Here is a 6,732-nt window from a genome sequence, read left to right on the forward strand (position 1 = left end):
CACGGATCTTACGATAGAACAGTTTAGGCTCGCTTTTCAACGATTTGTATCTAGACGAGGACTGTGCAAAGTTGTCTACTCTGACAACGGCAACACTTTCCAAAGAGCAGCGAAAGATCTTCAATTTTTCTGGTCCATCATGCAAGGAAAAAACCTTCAGACATACTTTTTAAGTCAGCGGATTCATAGAAATTTATTGCTGAACAAGCTCCTTGGTGGGGAGGTTCCTGGGAACGACTAATTAGGTCCATCAAAACTGCTCTAAAGATAATACTTCGAAAGAATTCTCTCACCCATGAAGAACTTTCCGCTATCCTCACGCAAGTAGAAGCAATGCCTAACTCTCGGCCCATTACTTACACATACTCGGAGCCCTCTGAACCCAGTCTGTTAACACCCGGAGATTTTATGATCAGACAACGGCTGACCATGCTACCTTAAGAATCATCAGTTCTAAACTCGACGAAACAGCAGTCAGCTGAGATACAGCGTAAAAGATGGAGGCACCTGGAAAAGCTATTGGATGCGCTTTGGGCACGATGGCGGCGAGACTACCTTCCAGAACTTCACTCTGCACCTATCAGAGATGGCAGATCACGAGCGTCCGTTAAGCTGGGAGACGTCGTCCTTTGGAAGAAAGAGGCACACCGAGACAAATGTGGAAGATGGCGCTTGTGACAGAACTTTCCCCAGGCAAAGATGGAAAAGTTCGTTCGTGTCCAATCCGTACCTCTTCTGGGGCAATCTTGCGCCGACCTGTGCAACTTCTATACCACCTAGAAACCCTCGAGGTTAATGTTGACATGGATGCACGTGGACCAAATCCGTCACCCAGCTGCAACCTGTTGCGTCATATCTGGCCTATCCGGAACCTTTTACATATTTAAAGCGACAGGGACAAGAAGAGGACGACGAACTTGGCATGAACTGAGGGGATGCGGGAAACGAAGTGGCGCGTGCCGTCATCATTGGGTTTTTGAAGTGATTTTTGCCGCTGCCACAATAAAGGGATCCTCTCTCTACGTCGCCTGCTCCACGGTTTTCAACAACCCCCACGCCAGGAAACAAAAATACTTCGACATAAATACCCCAGAAAGTGGAGGGGAAAATAGCCCCGCCGGTAGCGTAGTGGCCATCGCACCAGACGCGTATTCTGGAGGTCGTGGGTTCCAATCCCACCCGGCGGGCATTTTTTCTCCACTTTCTTTCTGTCTTTCCAAATTCTTTATCTCTTTCAATCACCTACCACATTCTCCCCTTTGCTTTCCGAGGGTTTCTTGACTGCCAACCCTTATTTCTGTCTTAATTTAACAAGCCCCTCATTCCCATTCTGATTTGCTACAAGTATAGCGCGGGCCCCTGTTCTGGCAGTCTTGGTGCCAAAGGTAGCTTAAGAGGGTTCAATGCTGGTCGACCAGTCTCGACATGTCGTACACACTCGAGTCACGGCCTGGGGGTTCAAAAGAAGGTCGTCTTCACCCCGAGTAGTCCGAATGGCGCTCGCTACCACCCCCAAGCACAGAAAACAAAAATACCTAAACATAAATACCCAGAAAGTGGAGGGGAAAATCGCCCCGCCGGTAGCGTAGTGCTCATCGCACCAGACGTATATTCTTGAGGTCGTGGGTTCGGATCACGCCCGACGGGCATTTTTTCTCCACTTTCTTTCTGTATTTCCAAATTCTTTATATGTTTCAATGACCTACCACATTCTCCCCTTTGCTTTCCGTGGTTTTCTTGACGCCAACCCTTATTTCTGGCTTAATTCAACGAGCCTTTCATTTCCCCTTCTGATTCACAGCATATATATATATATATATATATATATATATATATATATATATATATATATATATATATATATATATGCACCCAGGATACGTGAATACTAATAGGGATTTTGAAAGATACCAAAAAACCTTCGACGAAAGTGTAGAAGAAATGGACGATTGCTGAACTACCACAAATATGTGACAACAAAAAAGAGAGTCATCTACAACTAAAATTTCAGTTAGAGTATAACGACGAAGCCTTCAATGGCAGCTTCATAATTTGCTCTGCCGAAAATAGCTGCAATATCCTTGAATTTAAGGAGTCCTTCCGATTGACCACTATATAGGTAACATCGTTCCTACAGGCTCCCGCGGAGAGGCAGTGTATTTTTAGTTTCGCCATAAAAAGCAGCTAGATGCTTTTTACGGTGATAAATTCAAAAGTGTTTATGAATAGGATCTATCCTAGAGATTTTATTCTATGAAATAAATGAGAAAACTTTGGGAATAGAGTAGTGCAGAGTCTGACATGAGCAGGAGAAGGAAGTGATACTTTCTTCAGTGGGCCAGCAATGCAGGCGCGTGGTCTTTATTCTGTGTTTTTGTGCTTCGCTTCCCTCGTAAGAGCACATATATACTGATGTGCAAGCGAAACCAATATTTGTGCCTTTTTGTTAGATGCTTTCTGTCTTTGAACGGTTTAGTCACCGATATGTGTTTACGGAAGTACATTGCCCCATTGTTGAAATTTAAGCGTGAACTAGAAACACGAAGTAGAAAGAAGGACGACACTGGCGTTTTACAAACTAGTCGCAATCAAGCTTAAGGAGGGCGCCATTCTACCCGTCATACTGGACCTCAGAACAACATCTGCCACCTCAGAAAGAAAATGCCGCTTTTCGGCTTCTGCCCCACCCCTCGCTGGCTCCTGGTGGTGGTGGACGTTTCCGTGGATGAACGGGAGAAGAAGGCGCCAAAACGTGGAACCAAGTTCCGTTTAGACACGCCTGGTAGAAGGCAGCCCTGCTTAAACTCGATTGTGACTAGTTTGGTAAACACCGCTGTCGTCCTTGTTTCTTGTCTGTGTTTCTCGTTCGCGCTTAAATTTCAACGATGTATGTTCACCAACTAGGTTGTCTCTCCATTTTAATGCGTTACCTCAGCTACGTTGCCGTTCTTGCTGCGAAAGTTTGTTCTCATCAAAGCAGGAAAGAAAAATAAACATAGGAAAAGAAAAAAAGGTACTTAAAGATACTAGACAAAAAAACAGACAGAGAGAGTGGGGAGGAGGTTCTAATTAACTCGCGAGGTCAGCCCAGCTGGCGGCGTGAATTGATGCGCCAGCCGGGCGTGGATATGAATTTCAGGAAAAATATTACACTGTGCAGGTGTTCGCTTTTTAATATCGAGTACAATGATAAATTCTTAGATTTTCAATATTCTCTTCAATCCCACTTGCAGCGTTCGAAAATTATGAGGTAATTGGGCCTAAAGAGTAATGAAGTTTTGCCGCTATCGTCCCCTAAAAAACGCGGCACATGCGAGAGAGAGAGAGAGAACCACTTTATTTTACGGCTGGGTCAGGGGGAGGCAGTGGCGGGGGCCCAGAGGGTCTCCGTACGCTGGCTTCGGATCTTTTTTTATACCTCCAGTCGCTTTTGACACGCCGTTGCTCAGTCGCCAAGCGCAACCTAAACGACGTTGGACGCACGGGCCACGACCAGCTTTCAGATGCGGTTGAGCACCGTGCGAAATATCGTCAAGTAACGCCACCAACGGGAAGCTTCTGCTCGGGACACTACCTGACTGGAGTTTGCTTACATGAACCGTTCTTAGTTTCTTCTGCAGGTCACCCGGAGGCCAGACTCTGAGAATAGGGGCGAACGTTTTAGGGCAAGTTACCCTCGAGCAATGCGCGTGGCAAGACTACAGCATTTGCACAATTCTAAAGCGGACACTGCTTATGTAAATAATCGTTTATAAATACCTGCGCGTTACTATCGGACTGGAAACTCGAAAACCTGGAAACCGAAACCGCCAACTCCAAACCGAAACGAAGCAGCTCAATCAATGATAGGGGCATCGTTTAAACGCAAAATGATCATCTTCGCGGAAATGGAAGGGAGTCGAGCAGCGTCCCGTAAACAAACGGACTACATTTTTAAGTGCAACGCTTTACGAAAGGCCTTTAGCTGCCCACATCGTGTGCCGATTTATGTTCAATTAAATGTTTTCTGCAATGTTGAGGCATCTGTTAAGATCATTATTTGGTGTGCGTGGTAGAATCGCGGAGAAGATATTTTGACGATTCGGGGTGTTCTATTCCACTGCGCGTTACAATCGAGAGTGCATTAGAATCCTGCAAGTACGGCAATGCGTGCATGTAGCTGACTTGTTCTGATCGAAAAGGGTGATGCGTTTGTGGTACACAGCGGGTAAAAAGATCACGGATGTGATGGGTCTGTATGCTACGGAGGCATGCTTAAGCGCCCTCGCATGCTAGTAGATACGGAGTGATAATACTGAGGTTAGTTTCGCATATTCCTTTGTATTTGTGTAGAGTGAGCCACACAGACGTGAAAGAAGAACAAGAACAACAGCAACAAACAACAACAACGTCCACGGCGATGACGAAGAAGTCGGCAACAAAAGATCCCAATACGGTGGGTATAAGAAACCCAAAGCACCCTTTTTTCAAATGGCCGAGACATGGAGCCGTTATTTGCTACACCGACGTGAGCCAAACATCACAATAAACTGCGTTGTGGTAACGACACACACGCATTTTTGTTTTTTCCCGCCGCCACGATAGGGATCGAACAACCCAAGTTCTTTGGCTCACCTACGCAACCCCATAGCCCTTTATTTGCTTAACTCGTTATAAAACAAAAAATCTATCCCTTCAGAGATTAGTAAAAACAATTTCTCATTAGTTGTGGAAACATGCCTAAAGACATGCCTCCCCTTACGGGCCACACAAGGGTTAGCGCCATGAGGAAGAAACCACGCGGGATTTGGGGGACAGGAAACAGATAAGAACGGTATTGCTTTCTATTCGTGGCTTCATAGACTTCACCCCGACTACCAATCTTCATTCACACACCGCGCACACGAAGTATAAGCCTGTTTCGATAGGCGCAGCTCTGGTGGCCGCGACCCACTGTGCACACAGCTCGATAGTGCGTCCCATAATATTTGGGAAGAATGACGAGGGTTTGGCTCCTGCCGCTACTTCTGCTCTTTCGGCTTCCGCAGAATGCAAGCAGAAGTTCTTATTGTACCTGAAATGTCTACATTCTTAGCCCGCGCGGAGTTCTATTGAAGGGGCCTCTTCTTGTTCGCTAGGAAAGACGCCTCTTGCCAGAGGTAAGCTACGGCAGCTGTGTCTGTACCCTGTTGCACCATTCTTAACAGCCTTCAACCAGAAGGGAAAACTGAAATAGTTCGGGTACATTGCTTGAATAGCGCCTCATGGCGAGACGAAGAGGAGTCAGCACAAAGGACAGGGGCTGGCCGATAACTCTTTTTTTTCAAAGGTTAGCAGAATGCGGGGAGGACGGACGACTGTACCTTTACATAACAGAACAACTCATTATTACGGCAGTACTGGAGCAAGTTGGGTGGGGTGCCAACAAGAGAAGAAGATCGGAATGCGGCGAGTTGTGTTGCAGTAACGCAAGAGCGAACGCCGGAGCTGAAAAATACCCGTTTCTCTTGTGGCTTTGCTGCAAACTTGTCAATGGGTATTGACATGTGCGTCAGGTCATTAGCTTATACCCCGCTACATGACAAGATAAACCAAGCAAAGTTAACATTTTTGGAACACATTTTAGCTTACGCCACTATACGATGCCCGGAGTCTCTAAAACAAACTTCCTCGGGAACTAAAGTCAGCTTACGTGCTTCGAAGACGGAAGCCTTGCGATTATCAGACTTTTTTATGGCCATATAGTCTTTGCGTCTCTTTCTGCGCGTCTTTTTTTTTTTTTTCGTGTTTTGACTCAAATAACCGGCCGCAAATCGCGCGACACCTTCCTCACAGTCGGAGCACTCATTCGCGTGAACATGTTCTACTCCCGTGCCGTCCCGTTCGCTTCTCACACGGCACGTACCAGGCTTATTCTTGTTCCCCCTCGCGCAGGGTGTCGCGTTATCGCAGTGGCGACGGACTGGGCTCCTTCTCTGGATACCGGGGTTCCAATCTTACACGGACAAAAATACGCCATTATTTAGTTTTCTTTTCGCAGCGGTAGCTATTTTTGTGCCATTCTTTTCGACACCTACGACGATGGTTACTTTTCGCGTTTTATGAGGCACCTAAGAGTTTCACCTTAATAAGCACAACATTATGAACCTGGGAGATAGGCACTGATGAACAGCTCTCGTTTGTTAGCAAACGTTATTATTTTTGGCAAAGGAAATGCTAAAACAAATTCAGCATTTGTCTTTAGAAAAGGCAGGTAGAATCAAGCAGATCGCTTCATTTTAAACTGAAGTATACTGAAAGGAAAATCATTGCTGAACCACTTCTTCCTCTTGCTGTCTTTCTTCGTTGTGTAATGGTGCTTCAGTCAATACGAGAAGGGGAGCTCCGCGCCGCATTTTGGTTCCTTCAGGTTTTATTCATGCGAAGCTTGTATTGGCTCTCTTGAGCCGTCAGTTAACGTGCCCTAACCATGACGATGATGATAGTGATGATTATGATGGGGATGGTGATGATGCCCTTGAGGGCACGTACACACTCGGGCAGATTGGCCACGAATAAAGTGCTGACTGTGCTCCCAGCTGCTTGAGCTTATACAGTCGACTCCCGTTAATACGAAGTCCACGGGGAGGGCAAAAAACTTCCAACACGTGTCCGGCGTGGGCTTGGCAACTGCCCTCCTCCACGGAGCGTCTCGCGCCGCCTCGGCATACGGCGGTCTTACGCACAATTTCTCGGCACTGTCATGCCCCGTTT

At 46.5% G+C, this 6,732-nt stretch overlaps 1 non-coding gene across 1 annotated transcript; it reads left to right on the forward strand.

Annotated features, from left to right (window-relative positions):
* Positions 1–1,114: 1,114 nt before the first annotated feature.
* On the forward strand, positions 1,115–1,187 carry Trnat-cgu (transfer RNA threonine (anticodon CGU)). Its single transcript has one exon. It is a non-coding gene; the product is annotated as a tRNA-Thr (tRNA).
* Positions 1,188–6,732: the final 5,545 nt, after the last annotated feature.

The sequence above is a fragment of the Haemaphysalis longicornis genome, unplaced genomic scaffold (assembly GCF_048455015.1).
Source record: "Haemaphysalis longicornis isolate Haplotype H1 unplaced genomic scaffold, Haemaphysalis longicornis Haplotype H1 scaffold_2, whole genome shotgun sequence".
Lineage (NCBI taxonomy): Eukaryota > Metazoa > Arthropoda > Arachnida > Ixodida > Ixodidae > Haemaphysalis > Haemaphysalis longicornis.